This window comes from Agelaius phoeniceus, chromosome Z (genome assembly GCF_051311805.1).
Source record: "Agelaius phoeniceus isolate bAgePho1 chromosome Z, bAgePho1.hap1, whole genome shotgun sequence".
NCBI classification, from domain to species: Eukaryota; Metazoa; Chordata; class Aves; order Passeriformes; family Icteridae; genus Agelaius; species Agelaius phoeniceus.
The window spans coordinates 85,142,660-85,168,369 of NC_135303.1; the positions used below are offsets into that span (position 1 = coordinate 85,142,660).

General features: G+C 51.8%; 1 protein-coding gene across 2 annotated transcripts in view; it reads left to right on the forward strand.

The window, feature by feature from the left end:
* The window catches only part of LOC129133125 (C-C motif chemokine 21-like), a 36,602-nt gene that overhangs the window by 934 nt on the left and 9,958 nt on the right, over positions 1 to 25,710 (forward strand). The gene's annotated exons all lie outside the window — the stretch shown is intronic.

Consider the following 25,710-nt stretch of genomic DNA (forward strand, 5'->3'; position numbering starts at 1 on the left):
TGTCCACGGACAGTTGTACATCCCTTCCTCTGGACATTCACATGGGCTCATTGATGGCCGTCCATCACTCTCCTGGTCATCAGTCAGGGGTTCTGCAGGGGGCTGATGGCTGTCAGCCATCATGTTCCCACATCAAGGCCAGATCACTGACACTGCCTTTCACTCCGTGCATTGATGCAACTGTCCTCGGGTGGTGCCACACCCTGACAGCTCAGCCATCCATCCCCACAGCCTCCAGCTCCCTGCAGCTCAAACCCGAGGATGGAGGAGAGCTGTAGCCCTGTGCCACCTACCTTGAAGGTTTAAAAGTGCTTCCCTTGGGGAGCTTGATCCTGGAGAATCCTAGGCTGCTCTGATACATTCCCTCTCCCAGTCCTGTCCCCACCAATGTCCCCCCTTGCCAGCTGTGTGTGTGTGAGGCTGCAGTGCCATTGCCACTGCAAATTGGTGATGGGGTGGTGACTGCTCCCTGCATTCATCCTGCTGTGTTTTTTGGGATGGTGATGGGGACAGGAATCATCCTGGCTTTTCCCCTCCCTCAGGAGCCAGAGTGCCCTAAGCAGGAGCTGCCAGATGGTGCCCAACATGGGTGCAGCCCCTCCTTTGACCCCCATCAGCAGCCAGGCAGCAGCAAACCCAAAGTAGGTTAAGACACTGTGGGTGCTGGCTGTGTGCCTCACGGCTGTGGCACCGAGCTTTTGTGCTCTGAGCTTTTCCCTCCCGTCCCAGAACGCAGAGCTCTTGCTGGACATCATCACTGAGCAGCCCTGTTTACAAGGCTGGGTGCAAGGGCTGGTTTTGCTGTGCCTCCCTCCAGTCCCTCCAACAGCTTTTGTGGTACTCAAAAATCTCCCAGCACAAAAGCCTGAAGTAGAACCTGTCTATTGTCAGTCACACAGGAGCAGGGAGGGAGAGTTTGCAGTCGAGGTCTGTCTGGATTCATGGCAAAATTCCAGCTGTGGCATGGCCAGGCACCACTTTGTGTGGATAGGAGGAACCCCTCCTTTGTCCAGCCACAGATTTAGTCTGAGGTCCCCCTCCGGCCTGATCCAACAATCTCTCATGGAGCATGAGCACAGTGTGCTTCCCAGGGTGGTTTTAGCTCCTTCCAGGGCCCTGATCTGGCACAGAGTGGAGTGCTACTTCCATCTCATTCTCATCTGTGTCTTCTGCCATTCCTACCTCACTGCCACATCTCCACATCTGCTGGGCTGAGGCACAGCAGCCCCAGGTCTGCTGGACATGCATCTCTCAGCAGGCAGTGCATCCTAACCGCTTCTCCAGCTGCTGGAAGGAGAAGATCCAGCCTAGATCCAGTCCATTTATCCTTTCACTTGTCCACTTCCAGAGCTGCATGCTACTCTCTGCTCCATGCTATAGTCCTACAATTTGGCTGTTCCCTTATTCTACAGGACTGGGCTCTGAGGAGCCTTGGGCAGAGTGTGAGGTGCTCAGTACCCTGCTCTCTTGTGCAGTCACTTGCCCACATTGCTCCTCCATAAGCTGCCTTCATCCCCACAATAAGGGAGAAAAGCTGATGGAAACAACTGTTCAGACCTGAGGAGGGAGTAGAGAGAAAAGATGTGATCTGACAGTGTCTGAGTGCTAAAATGCCCCATGAAAAATTGGGAGGAAGGTTCAGGGGTGAGGGAAGCAGGGAGAGGAAGGCAGCAGCTCATCTTGCCCAGAGGACATACTCCAGGACTTGGATCTGCAGGGAGGTGTTCCCCAAGCTTGTGCTTATCCTGGGATGCCCTTCCTTGGAGTGGCAGGTCCCTGCAGAGCAGCTGGGGCAGGGAGGGTCTTTCGATCCTGTTCCTGCAGCTGGAGGCTTGCCAAGCATGGCCCTGATGAGATGAGGGAGCTCCTGCTGGACAGATAATAGCTGAGCAATTTAGAGCTCTCTCATCTAGGAGCACTCTTGCAGGCATCAGCTAAGTGACCCTCTTCACAGGACCACTCCAGCCAGCTCCCAGGCACTGGGCATCCCTCACAGCTTATCCCCTCTGCTCCACCTGTAAATCCCAGAAAATGTGAGTCTGATCCCACAAGTCTCCAGGGACCCTCCTTCCTAAGCAGAGACATGGGTGTAGTCAAATAGTGGAGACTGGTGCAGGGATTTGTCCCCCAGGACACTGATGGGCTCTGGAGAGCAGGATGGTCCCCAGGAATGGGGAGAAGGATCGAGGCTGTATTGGGGGGGGGAGTGCTGGGTTTGGACTGTGGGTGGGTGCAGGGTGTGCGTTTGTAACCCCACAGCACCCTGCAGGACATGCACAAGCCCCACAGCAATGCCAGCCCTTCCTGCTGCCCGGCCTGGCTGTCACCCTGCAGCGTCAGCCGTCCCCACATCCTCCATCTCTGCCACGGCCGGTGCAGCATCCTCACAGAGGAGCTTTCAAGTGGAACGGAAGCGCCTAATGAAGGCCAACTTCATTAACCAGGGCTGTCAGGGGGATGATTGCTGCCTTCCTGAGCCACTCTGTGAGCAATGAAGCTGTGTCAGAGGAGAGGAGAGGAGAGGAGAGGAGAGGAGAGGAGAGGAGAGGAGAGGAGAGGAGAGGAGAGGAGAGGAGAGGAGAGGAGAGGAGAGGAGAGGAGAGGAGAGGAGAGGAGAGGAGAGGAGAGGAGAGGAGAGGAGAGGAGAGGAGAGGAGAGGAGAGGAGAGGAGAGGAGAGGAGAGGAGAGGAGAGGAGAGGAGAGGAGAGGAGAGGAGAGGAGAGGAGAGGAGAGGAGAGGAGAGGAGAGGAGAGGAGAGGAGAGGAGAGGAGAGGAGATGTTTAGGGAGCTGGGGACAAGCAGGCAGCTCTCAGGGCTGGAGGCAGAGCCCATCTGGCTCCAGAGGAGAGTGGCTCTCCCTCTCTTTTTCCCTCTTCTCTCACACAGCTCCTTTCCTATCTTCTTCTCTTAGCTTAGAGCTGTGAGTGCTGGATCTGGCCATTGAAGGGCCCTGGGGCACAGCTGGGTCCTGTTCTAACACACAGATGGGACCTGGTGTGACCTGCAGTGATCCCAGACTTCTGGATGCTGCAATCTGGACAGGGACATGGTGCTTGCAAGTGGTCCAGCAGGCTCCACATTGCTTTTGGCATCTCTGTCAGCCCTGTTCCCATACTGCAGCATGTTACAGACTGGCTTCCTGAAAAAGCTCCCTTTCCAAGCCTGGAAAACCTTTACCCATGTGAGGGGCTGTGCACGCTCCTTGTCTTCCCTCTTGGGAACCTCCAAGCACCCCTGATGGGGTAATTTGGAACAGCCCCGCAGAGCATCAGAGCCCCAGCACGCCACTGCCTCTCCTCTTAATCAGCTAATTGTGTGTTTGGGGTTTCAGGCAAGGGCCCCAGCCTGGTGTTGCCATACCAACCACATCAGCTTCACTTTCAAACATTTACCAAGCAGGCTTGAAATGTGGAGGGGGGAGTGGGGGGTGTGAATTAAAAGAGGAGAGGAAGCCAAACAGAGGGTTGAAGGGAGGGGAGAGAGTAAAAGGGCTGTGCCTGTGCCTTTTCCACTACCCCACGCTGAGTCCTGCAGGGCAGAAAGCTCTGATTAAAACAGCTCTTGCTGGGACTTGGAGGCTTTTTGGGGAACAAAAAAATGCCCCTGCCTGCTGGAGACCGTCTGGGGCACTACTGGGGTTGGGATCATATTGATTCCTTCAGCAGGGTGAGGGGAGGGCTGTGAGATGAGGGTGTCCAGGACCCTGAGCAGGATGGGGGATGAGTTGTGGGTGCTGGTTCTGGGGCCCTGTCACCCCCAAAGCTGGCTGGGCTGGTGGTGCAGGCAGCTGGTGGGATGGCTCGGTGGAGGAGGTTAAAAAAGGTGGCTTGGGCTGTGATGTGGGGCAGATCTTACAGCTCAGAGGGTCTGTCCCCTCTTTGTCTCCAGCCTGCTGTTGTCCCAGGGTAAAGAGCAGGACCCCTACTCCCAGGAGCAGCTGGCCTGTGCCTGCCCTGCTTTCTGGAGCTGGGTTGATTGTCTACCCTGCTCTCTGGCTCTGACCCTGTCCCTCCTCTCTTTTTCCAAATCCACATCTTTGCCCTGCTTGATCTATCTGTGAGCTGGATCAGCCCTTTCAGCTTCTCCAGCCCTGCAAAGCAGGCTCTGGACTGCTTTTTCCTGCCAGCACTGCTATGGCATGAGCCCTTGTTTGTCTGCCAGCCCTGCTGCAGTGTCTCGGCAGTGGCCTGCATGATGCAGGCAAGGGAACTGCCCCAGGAGGGGGAATGGAGGCGGATGTGTGTTCCTTCACACATCCAGCTTCCTCTGAAAAGCCATTTAACAGATCAAAATTTTATACTCTGAGCCATGCTAGAGCCCAGAGCAGAGCAGATTTTAGTTACTTGCAGATCTTGGGCCAAGGAGAGGCATGGCATGAGCAGGAGACATCAGCTGCTGCAGGTACACAGGGGAGATGGTAAGGAGGCAGGGCAGGTCAGAGAAAGGATGACATACAAGAAAACCAGGTTTTTGAGGGTGACATGTGGCCCTTTTGGCATCCTGTTCCTTGGGATGGGCCTTCCTCTGGCATCTGATTGCCTCTGTCCTGTTCCTCTACCCCCCAGCATCCCCTGGCTGGACTCTGACACCCACCTGAGTGTCATGTGAGCCTGGGGGCACAGGGCCATGGCCCTGGCTGTGGAGCAGAGGCAGACTTTTCCCTTTTCATTGCTGAGGCTTTGACACATAGCACTGCTTCCCTTGAAGCCCCTGTGTCCCTCCTCCTCTGTCCTGAGCAAATCACTCCATCCCTTCACGCTGGCCATGTGGCGCTGCTGTGAATCACTGTGGGCAAGGCTGCTCCTCAGGAGTCTCTTGGTCTCTGGAGAAGACCCCATGCCCCCTGCTCCCTCCTGGCCATGCACCTTCTCCCTGCCATGCTTTTCTCTTCAGAGGCCCCAGCTCTCCAGAGACCAGTGCTTGTGGAGGGAGGGAGCTGGAAGAAGTCTATTTCTCTGGAATGAGTTCTCTCCTTCCTCTCCCAGGCATCTATGCAATCTTCACATGCCCCAGCAGCCAGCACCACCAGAAACTGTCTCCTCATACTCATCACAAGGGTTTCAGGGACCTGTGCCATGCCCAATGGCCTGGGGGGCCCTGCCTGTGGCCTGTGGATCCCCTCCAAATTTCGTGTCCCACCTGTTATTTCTGTGATGGGAAGAGCCACTGAAATGGCCATGGTTTGGGGGTGGCTCCTGTGAGCCTGAGGCTGGAGCAGATGCAGAGGTCAGCAGCAGGAGTGCAGCCCAGGCTTTGCAGGGCAAGCTCTGGGATTGCCCGCACTGCCTCGGGCTTTGCAAGAGCCTGAGACAGCTCGGCCATCACAGTCAGCTTATCAGCCTTGCTGAGCACCTCTGAGAGCCCCAGATGGCTTTCTGCTGGCAGAGTGCAGCCCTGGAAGCTCTCATCTGCTGGAGATGCTGTGTGGGCAGACCCCTGCCTCCTCCTCCTACACCCTCAGGGGCTGGTGAGCTCAGTGCTGGGTGCTGGGGCTCACCCAGACGTGGCCACAGGGCAAATCTGGACATCAACAGGGCAGGAAGGCAAATCCTCCCTCTTGGGGCTGTGTGGGTACTGCTGGCTCCATGGATGGAGCAGTCTGGGATGCCCTGTGCCATGGGTTATGCTTGCTGGGCAGGATAGCCTGGTGTATCCCTCCTGGCTCCTGCACCCTGCCCTGGCTTCCCCACTATGGACCAAACACCAGTCAGGAGCTGGGACAAGGACTTCCCTGCTCACAGGAGTGCCACAGCCACCAGGACAAGCTGCAGCCTCCTAGCTGCTGCCTGCTTTGTCACAAACATCCTGCTTTGTTCTCCATCCTCACCATGTGCCCTTTTGACAGGGAAAAGCCTCCAAGCCATTATTCTTGGGCTGTAATCCCCTGCAGACTCAGAAGGAGATGGTCAGTGTGACCGCTATGCAGGTGGCAGGGAGAAGGAATTTGGTGTCCCACGACCCTGCATCCCACCCCAGGAAGCTCATATGTAGCACATATGGGCCTCGGAGTGCTGGACATGATGCTCTTTTCTGGGCAGCTCTGCCTGTGCATTTTACATCTGCTTGCAACATTTCCAACAGTTTGATTTACTGTAATTCCTCTGGAAAGCAACTTTTGTGATTGCTAGCCTGGAGATCTCAAGCTGGACTTAAACAACAGGATCCTAAAGAGGCCATGAATAATTGAGCCTAATAAATATTAATAACTGTGGCAGGGCATGTAATTGCAAGGAGTGTTCTGGAAACACAGCTCTGCAGGCAAATGTGCACTCTCGGCAGGCCAGGGCAGAGCCCAGTTAACACTGATGCTGCCAGGCCATGCAAAGCTGTACCCGGCCACCAGCCCAGGCACCCTTCTCTGTGGTTATTGGTGGCCACTGTGTGAGTTTTCAGCTGTCTGTGTTTAGCAGAGGGTCTCTCCCCGTACCCTGATCTCCTGTTGAAATGAGAGGACTTGCAGCATCCACTGCATCATTTGGCAGGGATGTTGTCTGACTTTGAGCTATCCTCATCCCTCAGGGATCCTGGAGGACCTGGGACACTCCAGAAAGTCCTGCACACACTCACCCACAGGCCACAGGAGGAATGTCCCAAACTGAAGTCAGGGTCTTTGGCCACAAATACCTAACCATCTGTCTGTGGCCAGATTTCAAACAGGACTGTCCCATGCATGGCAAAAAATGGATGCACTGCAAAATCTGTCTCCCAAGTCCAAGTGATACCAAGAAGGAACAGTCTGTTTTGTATGACCTAACAAGTCCTCCAAAGTTGGGATGAGTGAAGGGATATGCATGGATTTTCTATTTCTGACAGGACAGTGATGGGGAGTGCATGTGGCCACCTCTCCTGACTGAAGGATATCCTGCAGGGAAAGACTGAACTTGTCACTTGGACCTTTGCTGAGCCATTGATCACAGCTTGAGCAGATGCAGGATCCTGCCCAAAGTAGTTGAGCTTTTTGGATGAAATGTAACAACAAAGCTAAAACCAAAACCCAGCCGTACTCTTCCTGGCGTGCTCTAGTCCCTCACCGAATCCTGTGCCTGAAGCAATGCTCACCCTTGTGGCTTTGCCAGCACCCATCAAACCCAGCATTTCCCAGTCTTGTCTCTGCTTTTCAAGGCAGATGAGGGAAAGGAGTCAAGGAGTCACAAGTGCTTGCACGGCTCAGTCTGCAGCAGTGCTATGGGTGGGTTTGAAATGCGTGTATGAAGGCTTTGCCAGAGCTTTCTGGGTGTTGTGATTCAGAGTGGGGGCCTTGTGGTCCTGCACCTTTGCAAAAAAACACTGGCTTTGCTACCTGATGCTGAGGGTGTGATGAAGGCTTCTGTATGCCATAGAGAGGAACGCAACAGAAAAGCTCTTAGCTGAGCTTAGGGCAGGAGCTGGGGGCAATTTGAGTAGGATGTTGTCCGCAAGTTTCTGCTTGAAAATTGTGGTGCTTGGGCAGCTGAAGGCCTGTGAATGCTTGGCAAGGGTATTGTATCCTCTGCAGGAGCTTCTCCCACACTGAACAAGTGCTTCTTTTCCCCAAGCTGCCTGGCTGTTGAGACTGCATCTTGCAAATGCGGTTTCAGACAATAACAGCTTGCAATTATGCAGTGCTTTCAAAACCAAGATATCCTGAATTTCGTTAGCGTCTTTGTATAAAACTAGCTGAGGCTGCTTTTGGGATGCAAAGCTCCAGCCTGTGCGGAAATGTCGCAGCTGGATCACCCAAATCTTTATTCTGTTCTGGAGATAGATCATCCTGAAGGAGATTTTAGGGTGTTGATGTCTGCCTGGGACATACTGCCTGGGCTCAGCCAGAGCAGAGGGTGCACAGAGACATTGTATGGTCTCTGACCCCCACTGTCTGTGATTTCTGCTGCAATATGGGTGCAGGGGGAGGGCTGGGGGGTGGGGATTATCCGTGCAGGAGTCAAAGGGCTCTGTGCTCTCTGGGGGAGAGAGAGATGTGGCTTAGTGAGGAGCAGTACAGGAAGAGGAATTGCTGTAAGACCCATTGTGGGGCAGAAATCTCAGAAACCATTTCTCAGTGTGCAAAGGGCAAGCAAGGATTTCCCCAGGGAAAGCTGTGCTGGACACCAAGGGTCACCATCAACAGCTCGAAGGCTGGTGGGTGGCCAGTAATGACTGAGGCACCTGGAGGCTGACACAGGACTTTCCATCAGTGGGTACTTACAGGGATGAACCTTCTGCCAAGCCTCAGGTGCCACTAGACAAGGGGGGCTGACACCTGACACAGCCTCAGGGCAAAGGGATTAGATAAATGTAAGCACCAAGACCCTGAAATTCATCAAGGGGGATGCAAAGATGCCCAGGCAAGGAGCAGAGCACAGAGAGGCAGTGGTGGGGAAGGAAGGACCTGTGTGTTATCGTGGACACTGGGCTGAACGAGAGCCAAGAGAGCACTCTTGTCGTGGAAAAGGGAAACCACATCCTGGACTACATTAGGAGGAGAGTGTCCAGCAGACTGAGGGAAGTTATTATCCCTGCTCCTTGGCCCTGGGGGGATGCACAGATGTCAGAAGCTATTCTTGAATTGCTGCTAACAGTGGCTCTCCCCCAGCTTCTTCTGTTGATACCGGGAGGTGAAAATACAGATGATGATACAGGGGTTACAGCAGGAGCAATAAAGGAGCTGCAGTGTTATCCCAAGGCACTTGGAGCACCCACTTGGGAAATACATGGTATTTCCTGAGTTCCGTATAGTTCAAATGACACATTTGGGGAAACAAGGATCTTTACGCTAGGATATTAACTTGTCTTTTGGATGAAAAATTAATGAAAAATTTTGCTGTGAAGAACCTGGAGGTTTTTTCTGTGATAAGATACCTCAAACATAGGAATACTGAAATGCTTCCAGTCGCTTTGAGTCGCTATACACTCTCCAGCTGAAAGACAGCAATACATCATCTGCTGTACTGCATTCAGGATCGAAAACTGCTTCAGCTGTAGTTGAAAGTGTGAAAAAGTGAGTGGTCAGCAGCTTGGCTGACCATTGCTATGTGCAGCTGACAGTGCTGGAGCTCTTTGAGGAAGCAGGCAGCAGATTCCTCTTTGAGGAATCAGTACTTGCCAGGGGCTGACTGCCCAGAGTGTGTTGCACGGGGAGTGCTCACATCAGTGTTTTCTCAGTCCTTTTTCCTTTTTGACTGTGTCAAAAATTCAGTGTTTCAGATGAGACCCATCTGTCATGGATCAGCACATTTGCCCCACAGGGTCAACTTAATACCCTGTGGTCGAGAGGAACCTGAATAATTTTGGGGGTTATCACAGGTGTCTCTGCACTGGGTGTTGTGTATTGTGGGAGTGGTTTCACTGCTGGGTGAAGCCATTACCACGCTGTCAACACTTCAGAGGGATCCAGCATCACGTGGCAAGACTGGCAAGGAGGCACACACTAGAGAGACAGTGACGTGGGTGGGCTGGTGACAAGTGGCTGGGGCAGACTTTTGAGCCAGTGGCATGGGCAGGCTTGTGACAAGTGGCTCTGGAGGTGGCAAGCCTCCTTCAACAGGGAATAGAGGGCAGTAGTGGATGCCCTGCGACAGCTTTGCCCCAAGCTCCTGCCTTCATGGGTGATTGCAGAGCATCAATCCCCAAATCCGCTCCACTTTTCAAAGCTTTTAAGCTCCCCGGGCTTTACTATGCTCAAAGGCAGCTGCATGAAAGAATATTTTCCCTTTGTAAACAGATGCAGCGACCTGCTTAGCATCGATCCTGTGAGGCAGGGCTTCAAATTCAATTTGTTTCCATCATATCTGTGAATGGTTCGGTAAATTGATTTTTGAGAATAAAAATGTATTGACAGTGATTATAGCTGAGAAATATAATTTTAAATATAAGATGAGGCTTATGATCATTGAATTGTTCACCTGAGGGATACAAAGCTTTCACAGTAAACAGTATTTTTCTAAGACATCACTTAAAGATCTGACCTTTATTTTTCATGAGATGACTCCAATTTCCATCTCTTTTTCAAGGGAGGAAGCCCTGAAAAAGTCATGGAGTGCAGCTGATGATCCCTAAACCTGCAATTTATGCGACTGTTGTAATCTCCGCACAACTGTAACTGATGAATATGCATCACATCATCTCTATGCGTGGCAGAAAGTAACCTATTTCTGTCCCCTAACAAGCTCTGGTAGGGCTGGCTGCATATTCCCGAGACTCTGTGCCCTCACTAGGGCTGTGGGATTTCAGGGAGCGTGGGGACACCACGGGAAAACCCTGAGGCCAGACCTGGTCTGCAGGTTAAGACCACATCTGTCCATCTGTTCCATGGGTGTCAGTGCGCTGATCTGCTCCTGCCTTCTCTTAAGTCCCGCTTAAGGCAGGGTTTAGGGCACGGTGAGGCAGCAACTTTCTGAGGGTGGCTGGGAGGATGGTGGCCACCCCAGAGGCGGCCCTAAATTAACATCTCGAAGCCAAAGCCGCAGAGATGTGATAGACACAGAAGAATGGCCAAGTGACACTCTAATGAGTGTTAATGGGAGGTAGGAATTGAATCCTGCCGGCTCATTAGCAAGGCAAGAGGTGCCATCTGCTGTGGCTGGCATGTTCCCTGCCACAGTTTGTGGAGGGGGTGCTCCTGCTTCTGGGGGGCTGTGGGGAGCCAAGACCCCTACCTGGGAGGGCTCCTGCTGCTTTGTGAGTGACAGCCAGAGCCCGTGCTGGGGGGTGTTGTGTGTGAGAGCTTCCTTGGCCCGGATGGGATCTGCCTTGGCACTAGGAAGAGTCCCTGTGCACTCTCAGTTTTGTCCCCAGCCCTTTCCAGCCTGGCCAATAGGGCAGCAGGAGAGGTAGCAGAACTGTCAAGAGGCTGAGTTTTGATCCTGCCAAAGAAGGCTGGTGGCCTTTCTGTGTGTGCCCACGACCTGGACTTTTCCCTCCCAGCCTGCTGGCAGTGACACAAGGATGCTGTCTGGGATCTGCAGGCAAAGCCAGTTGTCTGCAGGTCCTGACTGCTCCCAAGACCTTCAGGACTGAGCGATTTGGGGCTGCCAGCCAGGGAGTGGAGCTTGAAGAGCTGTGGCTATCGCTGGGACACATTGTGTATGAAATACTTCTCCTGGATGGAGGAGAGTTGCCTAGGGTCTCCTGGTTTGTCTCTGGTCCTCCCAGCCCCTCTCCAAGCAGGACCTGCTGCAGGACCAGCTTTAATCCTTCCCAAGGAACACAACCATCAGACCAATCCCATGCTCATGAGCAGCTGAGGACAGGAGCCAGCCTCACACTGCTATGCCTGTGGTCCTCTCAAATCTGGAGCTGAGCCAGGAGACAAGCAGCAAGCACAGAGCAGGACAAAGGCTGGAGATGAAGCTGTGAACTCTCAGGATTCTAGCTGGTCAGGGTGACCCTGACATGCATTAGAAAGACTCTTTTCCCAGCCCGGCACTCAAAGAAGGAGTCAGAGCTCTTAATTTCTCAGTCTCAAGGTTGTTTATTGTTCATTATCTATAAAATATTTTCTCCTGTCCAGCCAAGGTACACTCAGTCAGAGTCACTCTGCCTCCCCCAGGGTGGTGTTATCTTTTTATACTAAAAACCACCTGTACAATATTTACAATTACTTTCCAGTACCTATCACCTATGTTAGACAGTGAGCTTTTACTCTAAACCAATCTAAAAGTGCTAACATCTCAGCAGAAGATGGAGGCCAAGAAGAAGAAGAAGAAGAAGGAGAAAGGCTGGACACACCCAGATTCCCCATCTTTCCCCCTGAACCCCCATTCTTATAACCCAAAAAAATCTATTTTTCACCCCATGATAAGTTCACTATCTTTCTATTAAACTGTCATGGCTTGCAGATCTTCAAATAAGGTTGGTAACTTGCTCCATGGGTCATAATCAAAACCACAGGTGTCTTGGGCTCTGTGCCAAGGTCTCTGAGCCCCCTGGCAGGGCTCTTGGCAGTCCAGGACAGCCAGAGGGCTGTCCTGAATTCTGACAGTGAACCTTTCTGGAGCAGTGCAGTGGTTCATGGGGAGGTTCCACTGGCTGCTGCCCAAATTCCTGCAGGTGGTGACTGGCCCCTGAGTCCGAAGAGCCTGGCTGAGCCAGAGCAGGTCACACATCAGCAGCCCTGCAAGGCTGACTCATGCCCTGCACTGCATCCCTTGCCCACCAGTGCCTGGTCACTACCATGGCTGCAGTGCTTCCTCTGGCTGCAGTGGGGCTGCTTCCTCAGCCAGGACACCAGGCACCTCTGCCCTCACTGCTCCAGAATTTGTCCTGCTCCTTTGCCCAGCCTGGCCACTCCTGTGGAGCACAGCTGAGCCTCACTCCCCTGAGAGCCTGAGCAGCACAGACCTGAGCCAGGGAGAGCAGCCCCTGCAGAGCTGGGCTCTGCCTGCCCCTGGGATCTCTGCATGGCTCACAGCCCCTTGGGCCTGGACGGTGTAGGTGGCACTGGACTGGAGAGACTGGAACTGTGGTTGTGGGTCATGACTGTGCTGGTGCATAGATTAGTTGGTGTGCTCAGCAAAAAAAAAATGGGGAGCACCTGCCAGAAAGGAGCTGGTTGGCATGAGCAGATGCAAATGGGAAGTTGGGAGGTATAAAACTGTGAATGCTTCTGGGAAATATGCATGGCTGACCACAGCAATGATTATAATAAGGAGGTACTGCAACAACACATCCTCATCTTTTAAATCTATTTCCCAAAGAAAGAAAATGCTGTTATGCAAGAAAGGAAAGCAATGTCTGTATTCAGTGTTTGGGAAGAAGTAAGGAAGACTGTGAAATATTTTCCAGTTTATCAGGCACTGTAGGGGATGCTAGAAGACACACACCAAGGGCAAATATTTCAAAAGTAGCTGCCTGCATAAATTGTACCCAAGAGCCCTATGAAATGGGCTGAAGGATGTTAGCTGCAATAGTCTTTATTTCTTTTACAACTGGAATTTCCCTGGTGCTCCCAGGAGGTGCTGGGGCTGACAGGCCTCTACTGGGTATCTCTCTGCTCAGGCCTCCATGTTCCCTGAAGCACAGAACATCCTTCATGTGAGTCAGGCCCACAGAGATGACACTGCTCTTACTACAAGCATCTTAAAAGAAGACTGGCTGCTCCCTCTTTCTGGGAAAAGCGTGAGCAGAGTAAAGCAAAGGCAATGCAATTCCCACATGAGGTTTTAAAGGGTAACAGGGACACATCCCATGAGAAGGGAGACCCTTTGTCGAGCTCTCCACTTCTGCCTTCTCCATCCTTGTGAGAAGCTTGTGGAGAGAGATCACTTCCCCCTTGACATGGGGACACCCCCCGTGTCTTGCTGCTGGGAGACAGCACCTCTTTTTGGTGTGCATGGATTTTAATGGGGCTCCTCTTTTTTTTAGCCCTTTGGAGGTTTGACCATGAGTCTGCAGAATTGTCCCCTACAAAGAAAACCTCCTAATAGTGCTTAGTTGCTCCTTCTTGCCAACCTGCTTCACAAGACAGGCCTCCAGAATAACTTCCAACTTATTTTGTCAATTACACAGCTTTTTACAACCATTTCTGGTCATTTCCTGTGCTACAAAAGGTATTCCAGGTACCTAGAAAATGCAATGGACGTGGGAGTTCCTTTGAGAGTTTGGAGACATTAGGTTGCCCTGAGCTGGGGAGAAACAGGAGGTGGCTTGGGACAGTAACCGTCTGTGAGGAAGTGACACCTGCCAGGGTATTCCTCTGGGACCAGCTCTGGACTTGATGACGTTCAGCATGATAGGAAATGAATATTAAATGACTGTAGATGAAATCTGCAGGCACAAGGAGACGAGCAAGACGGTAAAACATGGCACGGACTGGGCATCTACACAGCCACCAGTGAGACCTGGGGCTGTGAGAAGCTCATCTGAATGGCTCCCTCAGGCTGGAGGCTTTTTGAGACTGAGGAGAATGCAGCCTGCAGCTGCTCCATTCCCATCAACATCCAAAGAGGAAGGAAACCTGGTTCTTCTCTGAATCTGTTGTCTGCAAAAGACCTCCTCCACTGCTTTGCCCTGTGAAGTTTTGGGCAACATGGAACAATGGGGCTGCAGCTATTCTGGGCATCACTCACAGGTTCTTTGAACACACAAAAGTTCACCATCCTTTCGAGGCTGCCAGAGCAATAGTTTTGGCAATACCACTGAGCTGCTAAAAGGTAGAAGGGCTCAACACTTTTGTGCTGATCTCAAGAAGTCATTGCTCTCCTTTGCTGACCTCTCATTATGCCACAACTGGCTAATGTGTTCAGATTTCAGTTCCCTCAGTACAGGAGAAACATTGATAAACTGGAGCAAGTTCAGCAGAAGGCATTAAAATGGCTTGGGCTGGAGCTCCTGCCCTAAAGGAGAGGCTGGGGAGCCGGGATTGTCCATCTGTGAGAAGGGATGGTTTGGGGGAGACCTGAGAGCAGCTCCCCAGCATCTGTGGGTGGATTATTGAGAAGATGGAGCCAAGTGTTTAATGGAGGTGCACAGTGGGGGACATGAGAGAGAGATCTAACTTGTAGCACAGGAAAATCATCCCCATGGGCACAGTCACATGCTTGAAGAGGGGCCTGGAGAGCTGGAAGGATCTCCAGCCTTAGATGATGTCAAGATGCAGATGGACATCCTGTGCAAACTGGCCCAACCAAAGTGATTCTGTGATTCTCTGATCCCACTGTTTGGTATGGAAGGTTGGATTTGAGACCTTGTTTGGTCTGTGAGTTCCTGAGGTGGATTTGTCAATCCCTGAAGGCTTAGGAAGGAGAATGGGAGATGAGCAACTGGAAGTGATCTTGTGCAGAGCAAGCCTGAAGGAGGGGTAGGGGAAAGCTGGATACTTGGTGGGACGACAACCTGGTCTACCTCAAGCTTGCTCTACCACCAGTCCCCAGTGCCCCATCTGAGACTGGAGAAGAATTGGCCTTGGCAAGGACCTGCTTGGAGCACAAGACTCTTGGAGCTGGTGGAGAAAAGCAGGACCAAACAGCAGAGGGAGTCAGATAAGTTGGATAAGAAATAAAGCCAACTTCCATCATATGCTTCTGGATTTGGACTCATCCAATATGCTCTTCTGCCAGCTCCAAAGGAGATGGGAGAGGGGAAATTAATGGGGCTGCTTGGAAAGCATTTGCAAATGCTTTGGCCTCGTGCAGAGGGCTGATTGACAAGGCTCTGAGAGTGATGTGGGGCCGGGGTCCTGAGCAGGGCTGGGGGCTGACTTGCTTGGGTGCTGGCAGCCAGAACTACCTTCTAGGGGAAAAAGCAGTGGGATGCTGACGTCTGCATCAGGAATGGAGCAGGGCATGAGGTTACGCCTACGCCTCAGAGGAAGGAGGCTGTAAATCAGGGAAGGGTAGTGTGCACAGGGCTAGGAAGATGTCTGGGCTGTCTCAGCATCTGGTGGGACCCGTGTTCCCCAGTGATTAATGAAGGAACTGCTGAGTCTGGATGAGGTGATTAAATGTGCACAACAAAGCCACCAGTCACGGCGGCCAGCTGGCAGGGACAGCCTTGGGCAGCTCTCTCATCCCTGGATGGAGTGGCTGCATTCCCCCATCCCTCGAGGATGGTCCCTGGCTCTGCTTGCCCCCATGCACTTACCCTGGCATTAGCTGGCCTGGCTCAGAGGCCTCTGACAGAGTGTGCAGACGATTTGCCAGCCCATGCAGGGATGTTACAGTGGTGCCACTGCATCCTGAGCATCACCTCAGGACAACACCATCACTCTGCAGTAATAAAACAGGAGGAACCAATGCAAGAGAGTCTTCTGAAGCTACAGGTGATCCCTGGTTTCTTGGCTGAGAGACCAGGGGCTGCAGCTATGGGGAAACCAGCAGGGAAAAGGGACAAACAGAAAGGCCACTGCAGTTTGTCTCTTCCTAGGGGTCACAAAGGTCACAAAGCTGGGAAATTTTATCTGTGTGCTCTCCTCTGTTTACAATTATCCTTGGGGTTACTTTACTTTTATCCTTTGGGTTACTAACAGTCCATGGATGAGGGGCTCACCCCTCCTCCATGGACTGTTAGTAACCCAAAGGGCTTCTCCATCTGATCATGTCCCCGTGATTCTCTGGGATGATTTTGTCCTCCCAACTAGTAAGAAACTGTTGTCTATCCTGCTATGGCTCGGAGAGAGAGTATTCATCAGTGCTGTGGGTTCACAATGTCCCATGGCCATTTTGGGGTCTCCTCTGGAAGCTTTCCTGACTGGAAAACTCATGTTTTTCAACTTTCACCCATATGGCTTTCAGGAACATTCTTATTAAAAAAAAAAAAAAAAAAAAAAAAGGAAAAAAGAAAAGATAATAAGAAAATTAGAAAAAAACAATTGCAAGTACTTCTAGTGTTTTTTCCTCTGATTGTGTTCCTTTAATTAATTAAGCTGTTTGTCTCAAAATCTCCGCTCTAAATCTGAGCTATGTTTCTGGTTGAACTGACCAGATTTTGAGTCCAAGTTGTTCTGTTTGTATTACCGGCAAAACTTTGGGTTCTCATGCCTGGAAGACATCACACTGGGAACAGCTGGACGAGCTGAAGAGGGGACGGGATCTTCTGTATCTGAGACACCGCAGATGGGGTACTCAGGGTCCTTGCATCTGGGTCACTGAGATCTCTGGTCACCTTGTGCCCTGCCAAGATCCGGCTGTGCTGAGCCTGAGCTTCGTGTGTGGCGGCAGCAGCACAAGCTCTGCCTCTTGCTGGCCTTCAGAGCTGCCCACGGCCAGGCAGGGGAGGTCCTGGCATGGCTGCAAACAAGGCCAAATGTAAATTCCCTCAGCCTTGTGTTGTGCTGGCCTTGGGGAGAGTGAGTGGGCTGGTGGCAGGGAGAGGAGGGAGAGAAGGACAGACCTCCCCATGCAGCATGCCTGGAGCTTTCAGGCTCATTCGGGTCCCTGTGCTGGCAGGAAAGGGGTTGTGAGCTCCGCTCCTGCTCTGGTGTTGGCACATCTGTGTCCCCACAGCTCGTGGGCATCAGGCCAGAGCATTTTATCCCACTGTCATGCTCTTGCAGGCAAACTGCCCAAAGAAATGTCTCCCTCACCCCAAAACCAGCAATACTGGGGGACCTTCTGCACCATGCTGGGGGAAAACATCACATTTCAACCACAAGGCCCTCTTGCAGGAGCGGTGATGTTCTCTTTCCTCCCCAGCTCCCACTCGTGTCTGTTCCTCAGGACTCAGGGGTGATGTTTCCCTACTGCTCATCCTACACTGCAGTCCATCAAGAACCCCAGATGGCTGCACTCCCTCTTTTCTCCGTGCAGTCACAGCGAGGCCAGCTGCAAGCTGCTTGCTTTATGGAGTGGCAAACATACAAACATGGTCTGGGGGTCCAGAGTGAACCCTCAGCTGGTGAGTAGAGAGAGGACAGCCTGTTTCCTCTGACAGGGACAGAGGCTTTGCCTCGGGGGGAGGCTGCAGAAGCCTCAACACACAGCTGGATGGATGTAGAATGGCTTCTCTGTGGTGTTGGCTTGGGGTCTCTGGGCCACAGAGGTTTGAAGGCTGCAAAATCTGGGGTTAATCGAATAATGAACAGCTCCAGGCAGCATCTACGGCCTTCAGGCAGGAGGCAGCACAAGGACAGGGGAATCTGCGTGGAAGGACTGTGATGGAGGCTCTGCTTTGCCACTGAGCCCTAGAGGACGGTGGGCTGCCCCCTCCTGAGGGGTGAGTGTGTTAATGTGCTCAGGAGGATGGAAGAGACAGCTAGCCAGAGCTCCTGGGGCCACACAGGACACTGGGGCCCAGGCTTCTGGGGAGATGTGTTATGGACGTGAATCCTTTCTGACAGCTCTGGGCATCTTTCCCCCAGCCTTGCTGTTTCCCTTTTCCTCCCCTTTGCAGGGCATGTGCCTGGTGACCCTTTGGTTTGCAGTGTCCCCAGGCTGGTGGCTAACTTGCCTGGGATAGCACCCAGCCCTTCCTGGGAATTCCCTTCACAGATGCCACAGTGTTTATTAGCCCATGTGCTTGTGAGTGTGGCTGCAAAAGCTGCTTGCAGAAACAGGCTGGAACTGTTTGCAAACCTTCCAGGCTGGGTCTTTGCCTTAATCTCTGTGATTAGCTCAAATGGAAAGGAACAGCTGGGCAGCTGGCGAGCTGGGGAAGTGGGACAAACATATGTGAGATCCAAAGCTTCCCAGAAATTGCAATGTAGAGTTTAGTGCCAAGGGACTGGAAGGACAGCTCTTTATGGGGGCATCCTTGGCATAGGAGAAGGGAGCAGGTACTGTGTTTGCCCAGCAGATGCTCTGGCATCCATGGAGGGAGGGGCAAGAGAGCCCTGGCTGGGAAGTGAGGACAGAAGGTGTGGGTACCACATCTCCCCTTGTTTATTGTTTGTCTGGGCTTCTGTTTAAATGAGTTGGTATTTAAAGCTGGAGGAGACCAGTGGGTTGCTCAGTCTTAGCCCTGCACAGTGCAGATCACAGACCACTGTGATTGCTTTGGGGCAGGAGGTGCTACTGCCTTCACAGAGACCCATAAGGGATGCTGCTGATTCCCCAGTGGGCTTGGGGTAGGCCTGGGCTGCAGGTCCACCACCTGTAGTCCTCTTGGCAAGCCTCAGGCCGGCACTCCAGAGTGTCTCACAGTCCAGGGACTGTGGTGGAGGTGGATGAACCCTGCACAGTGTTTCAGGGAGGTCTTTAAAGGGAGGTTTTGGGGTATAATGCCAGAGACAGGCTGCACTCACCTGAGACAAGCTCCTCTAATGTCCCACATCACTTTCTTTACCATATATAAAATTACTGTTTCAGCAAAACGTGATGAGGACAGGCACCAGCCAAGTCTCAGGACAGTGGGAATTTCCAGAAGATTTAGAAGAAAATGTTATGCCAATATTTGACAGGGGTACAGGGGCGACTAGAAGGATGGTGCATGTGTCTGGTGAGGCACTTAGTCCTCAGCACTCACTCAAGCTGTGCGAAGTCTCTGGAAATCAAAACGCTTTAAATAAGACAGAATTTTTTCTGGAAGTCTCTGTGTGACCCAGCAGATCCCAAGGCAGATAACATCAAGTGGGAAGGGAGAACAACTTGACCTCCAAGAGCTGCTTGGATGTTTGAAGCATTACCCTTATCTTTGAAGAGCTCTTGCCAAGGCGGCTGTGTGCGATCTCAGCTGTGCACTCCACTCAGGCTCATTATCCCTAAGAAATACTTAGTGTTTCAGTTCACTGTGATATGTGGGCAATTGGAAATTTCATTAGTTTCCAGGAAGATCTATTATCCCAGCCAGTGAGAAGCTAACATCACGGGGATGGAAGGTGAAAAGGCACTTAGAGAGACTGGGAGGAGATTGGGTTAGTGTCATGGGGCTGATGGTGGCACCTTGGGGTCCTGTTGGGGTCCCCTGAGCAGAGTTTACTTTCATGAGAAGCTGGAAACTGGCAGAGGCGTGTGGTTGGATGTCTCTCTGTACCAATCTCCCTCTTTTAAGAGTGAAGTGTCTTGTGTGTTTTCAAGCACTTTTGCATTTGTGCTCCAAATCCTGCTGCCCAGATCTGACCAATCTTTACATTGCTGGTGCTGTCCTGGCACACAGTGAGACAGCTGAGGTGGCCACACAACGTCTGCAGCAGCAGTAGGGAGGGAGTCCCTCACACCAGGTGTGTTCAGGGTGTGCTGTCAGACAGGGGTGTGCCTGTGCTGAAGACTGCATCCTCATTTCCTTCTCCTGAGTGCAGCCACCCCTCCAGCAAGGGCAGATGTGGCGCTGCTGGGGTCCTGCTGTTAGGAAGGGGAAATACAGGTAGGGCTCCAAAGGGAATTCTGCTGTCAAAAAAAGCATGTGGGGCCATTTCATGATTCTGGAGGCATGAGACGAATTGGGGTGTGTGTGTCTGTGTGTCTGTGTGTCTGTGTGGGGTTTAAAGGTCCTGATCTGGAGCTCTAAACCCTACAACACTGCCAGTGGTTATCATGGATAACCATACCCTCTGTCCATCCTGAAGCAGCAGGAGATGTTCTGAACTCTTCTTGCCTCTTCTGCCCTGGATTTTCTCTACAACATTGAGTTTCCATCTCTGGAAGCTTTGGCTGATGTATCATGAAGGGATGCTACATTGCGCAGTGAGGAGGGAAGACAAGTTTGGTTTCCCAGGATTTTAGTGCAAATGTCCTTACTCTGGGCAGCTGGCATGTAGCTCAGCAGGGGAATGGGCTCTGTGGACCCCTCAGCAGTCCTGCTTCCAGAGGTGGGAGCACAGGGTGAATTCAGGGAGAGCAGGAACATCCCCAGAGCTTTCGACACCACACTGGCACACAGTCCTCTGCTGCTAGTTTGTACATCTTCCCACTCTCCCTCCAGGGAGGCTGTTTTGCAATACTGGCAACTCTCACAGAGACCTTCAGCACTGGAGCAGAGCCATTTTGTGCAGATGGGAATTAGGGCCATGGCCTTTGTGGTCTTTCTAGGAGCACAAAATTCCCATCCTGATTACAACCACAATCACTTACTGGTGGGATACATGGGGCATAGTCTGGTCTGAATCTCATCTTGGCAACCTTGAGCTCCTCCAGACTCCTGCAACTTGTAGGGTCTGCTCTGCAACCAAGGTGTGGGGGCAAGACCCATAGAGGGTGGCAGCAATGGGACCCCTGTTCCAGAGTGCAGGACCCCTTGGGATTGTTCAAGGACACCCATCAGCTGGGCCACCAGAGACAGACCAGCTTGGAATGCACAGGGATGTCCCTCTGTCCAGTGGGAACATGCCACAACAGCCCTGGATGTGTTGAGACCACCACGCTGCCTCCATCACCCTCAGCCAAGGGGAAGGGCCCTGAGTGTCTCTCTGAGCTCTTTGCTCAGGGGATCAGGAGGGAAGAGGCCCCCACCAGCCCACAGGGGGAACACTGAGCCAGGCAGAAGCTGAGCCCTGGAGTTTGGTGTGGTGGTCCAGGAGCAGTGGGAGGGGATGGAAATTCCCTCTGGGACTGGGGATCACACGAGTGGCTGTTTACAGCAAGGGAAGAGCTGTAGGGCCAGAAGCTGGGTGACCTCCTGACAGTGTCTGCCTGCCAAAACTCTGGAGACACATGACAAGGATGGAGACAGAACACACCAGTCCATCAGGACAGAGCAGCTCTGGCCTATGGGAAGTACCAGATAGGCCAAAGCAGATTTCTCTTACATCTTTCCAATTTAGAGAGGAAAGATTTGTGCTCCTCTTCAGAAGAGATGCCAGCTTACCTCACTGTTTTCCAGGTAAGTTCCTCTCTCCAGGGCAGCTTGGTCCTGTGGAGTGAGAAGCTGCTCATGATTTGGGAGCACAGGGGTACAGTGGACATTTGGGTCAGGTTCATCCTGATCTCTGACCTGATGGCACCACCTGAGGAGCCTCGGGCTGTCTGGGGATTTAGAAATATTCTCCCATCTCCACAAATGACACCAGCTCTCCTTCCCTGGGAAAGGTGTGAGTCCTTAGCTGCCTGTTGTAGGATTTCTTTGTGATAAACTAGATGGAAGTTGTACCTGATGTTTCTTCTTCTGTGGACTGTTTGTCATGGAAACACACTCCCGTGAGAGAGCTCATCAACACAGTTACTGTGGGGAACAAATTGTTTTCCCTGGCCAAACAGAGTGAGGGAGAACTGCTTACAGCTCTCTGTCCTGGCCCTGCAGCTTTGAGATAGCAAATGGGCTTGAATATTGTCATGGGATGAATCTGGTGGGACACTATGCGTTTGGGTGCCTGTGAAGGCAGCACACCAGCCTCCTGCCCCATTAGAGACATGTATTAAAGCTTCCCGGTGCCACAAATGGAGGTTCTAGCTTGGATATGAGCAGCACAGAATCATAGAATGGTTTGGGTTGGAAGGGACCTTAAGGATCATCTCACTCCAAATGCCCTCCCCCAGGGGCAGGGACACCTTCCACTGGACCGAATTCCTCAGAGCCCCATCCAGCCTGGCCTTGAACGCTGCCAGGGATGGGACATCCACAACTTCTCTGGTCAACCTGTGCCAGGGCTTCACCTCCTTCTTCTGAATATCAAACCTAAACCTACTCTCTTTCAGCTTGAAGCCATTCTCCCTTGTTCTGTCACTTCATGCCCTTGTAAACTGTCTCTCTCCATCTTCCTTGTAGGCTCTCTTCAGGTACTGGAAGGCCACAATTCTTTTGAGCTCTTTCTTTTGCAGAGTGAAAAATCCCAGCTCCTTCCTCACAGGAGAGCTGCTCCATCCCTGTAATCATCTTGGTGGCCTCCTCTGGGCTCTCTCCAGCAGGTCCCTGTCCCTCCTGTGCTGGGAGCCCAGGGCTGGATGCAGTGCTCCAGGTGGGTCTCAGCAGAGCAGAGCAGAGGGGCAGAATCCCCTCCCTGCCCTGCTGCCCATGGGGCTCTGGATGCAGCCCAGGACACGTTTGGCTCTCTGGGCTGTGAGTGCCATGGCTGGGCCATGTGCAGCCTCTCACCCACAGCACATGGAGATACCCATGGCCACTGACACCTTGGGGTGCACCAAGCCCTTCTGGGCAGGGCTGCTCTGGGGCTGTTCATGCCCAGCCTGTGCTGGCACCAGGGGTTGCCCTAACCCATGTGCAGCACCAGCACTTGGCCTTGTTAATCTTCATGATGTTCCCATGGGTCTACTTCTCAAATCTGAATTCCTCTGGATGGCATCTTGTCCTTCAGGTGTGTCCCTCCTCATCCTTTTTTCACTGTCTTATCCCATTTTTTTCCTGAAAGGTTGGGTCCAAACCTGGGTGGTGTCAGCAGTCCCCCCAAAGCTCGTGTGCAGAAGTGCACATCAGCTCCTGTTTGTGCTTCCCCAGTGTTTGTTGCAGACACATTTTGTAAGTACAGGTTATTTTGGCCACTGAAATTACTGATCTGAACACACTGATGGACAGCAGGGCTCTCTGGGCTGTGCTTACAGAAGAGGAACGGATTGGATTGATCGTGTTGATGATAGCTCCTGGCCTGTGGTTGGACAGGCTGAACCTAACCATTGCTCCCATCTTTCATATCTATCAAATTAAATCTCCCTGACTGCTGTATCTTGACCTCAGTGGCAGAAGAAGGTTGGCTCTTGCATTTCGTGCTTACCTGAGGCTTCCACAGCATCACGTGTATTGTTGGAGTGTGAGGCACTAACCATGAAATGGAAAGGTATTAATGTGACATGTGGCAGATGTACTGGTTTTATTGAGATAAAGGCCTTCTTGGCACCCAGTGTGGTGCTCAAAGTGTTTGAGATAATGACAGATTTGATTGGAATGTGTTAGACTGAGTTTGTATATGCATTGTCATTTAGCTGTCAGCGGGCAGAGCTCCTGTGCTTGCCATGGGGTTTGCTTGTAAGATACTACAGTATCTTACATATACTGTATATATCTATATATGTACATATAGATATACAGACTCACTGGACCCTAGTGCTTCTCAGCAGCTGCTTTTTGCTTTAGCAGTTTGCTGCAGTGCTGTGCAGCTTGTCACCTTCCTGTGCCTGCGAGCATTCTGATAACATTCATGCCAATGGGCCTGGGCTGGCAGATGGCCAGTGCTGCTGCTCTGGGCAGGCTGTAACTCCAGTGGGAGCTCCTAGAAAAGGGATTAAGGGATGGATTAAGGGATTGTGACCCGTAGATGGAGTCCCTGGAGTGTGGATGTGGTGCACCCCAAGGTGTCAGTGGCCATGGGTATCTCCATGTTGCAGCAGGTACTCAGTGAAGCATCAGTGGCCATGGAAAAGGCCAGGCTGGAACACCTCTAGGGCCATAAGTGTCTGCACATCACAGAGGGTTCTCCCCTAAAGGGATTTTGGCCCATGATGAGTCTATGGCAGGGCAGGGGCATGGGGAGGGGCTCATCACAGTGTTATCATAACTGTTGTCACTGTCACCTCTTGTTCATCACCCTGAGAGACCAGGGGTGGAAATTGTCACCTTGCACTGTGGCAAACTGGGATCTGAGTTGCATGTTGTGGGAGTTTCTGTATCAGGAACCCCCTGAGCCAGTGGAGGACGAGCCTCACAAGAAGCAGTGTAAGTGCAGCTGTGACCCCATCTGAGCTGTCTTTGGTGCCCAGTAACTCCATCCAACACAGTCCCTCTCCTGCCCCAGTGACCACCATAGAGATGGAGCCCACAGTCATGGACTAAGTGAATTCAATGGTCATTTTGTAGGTGTTTTACCAGGATGGCCAACAGACTAAGGATCAATGCCTGTTTATAAATCAAAGGATGGGAAAAGGGAGAGGAGGCAGTTAATGAGGAGGCATTGGGTGGTGTGGGACCTGAGCATAACCTAAGTGGTATCAAATAAGGGGTGAAGATGGTACTGGTTTTATCCAGGAAATAGTAAATTTTCTTCATAATAGCTCATATGGTGCTGTGTTTTGCAATTGTGATCAAAAACAGTGTTGATAAGACAGGGATGTTTTTGTTATTGCTGAACAGTGTTTGCATAATCTCAATGCCTTTCTTATAATTTGGGAGTGCATGAGGAGTAGGGAGTGGATACAGCTGGGACAGCTGACCCCGACAGATCAAAGGTGCACCCCATACCAATGGTGTTGTGGTCAGCAATAAAATGTGGGGAAAAGAAAGAGGAAGGATGGGTTTTCAGAGTCACAGCGTTTGTCTTTCCAAACAGCCACCACACGAGATGAAATATTTACTTCATCAGCATGATGAACACTTTCCTGGAAGTGGTAAACACCTGCCTCTTGATGGGATGAAGTGAATTAATTCCTTATATTGTTTTTCTTGTGCATGCAGCTTTTGCTTTACCTATTAAATCTTCTTTTATCCCAAGCCACAAGTTTTCTGACTTTTACCCTTCTGATTCTCTCCTCCACTCCACTTGGCAGGGAGTGAGTGAGCCATATGTTTAGCTGCCTGGGGTTAACCCACCAGAGCTCATCAGCCTTTTTTAACTTAAGGCAGTGTTACTGCAGGGCTGTGGTGGAAGGGTGAGGCCACTGCTGTGAGTTCACAGAATCACAGAATGGCTTGGGTTGGAAGGGGACTTTAAAGATAATCTCATTCCAACCCCCCTGCCATGGACCTTCTATTTCCTCTAGACCAAGCTGTTCAGGCCCCCATCCAGCCTGGCCTTGACCATCTCCAGGGATGAGGCATTCACAATTTTTCTGGGCAACCTGAGTCAGTACCTCACCACCCTCACAGTAATGTTTTTTTCCTAGTATCTTATCTAAACCTACTCTCCTTTCATTTGAAGTCATTCCCCCTTGCTCCCAGTTGTTGGTGGGACATGTTCAGCCTTGAACCTAAGAGCAGGGAGAGATGGGAACAGGCAGAACAGTTTTTATGTCTGAAATCCCATGGGGAGATCTTGATCTGGCCTCATCTTCCTACTGAGTGGAGAGAGAAACCCAAAGGGAATGGGATAGGCCACATCTGCCAAAGCTGTGTCCTGAGGGGCTTCAGGGGCTGTGGTATTTGTGTAAGGAATCTGCTGTTCCATGGGAGGTAGCTGCAGGCAATGGAGAGAGCAGCATAGAATTATACGATCACAGAATAATTTGGGTTGGAAAAGACCCTTAGGCTTATCTCATTCAAACCCCTTTGACGTGGGCAGGAGCATCTTCCACTAGACCAGGTTGCTCAGAGCCCCATCCAACCTGGCCTAGAACACTGGCAGGGATGGGGTATCTACAGTTTTTCTGGGCAACTTGTCCTTAGGCTGCTCTCCCTGTCCACTGATAAATGCCAACCATACCAACTGGCCTCACAAACTCTTTATTGCCTTTATAACCTTGCCTTGGGGCACCATGTGGGGTT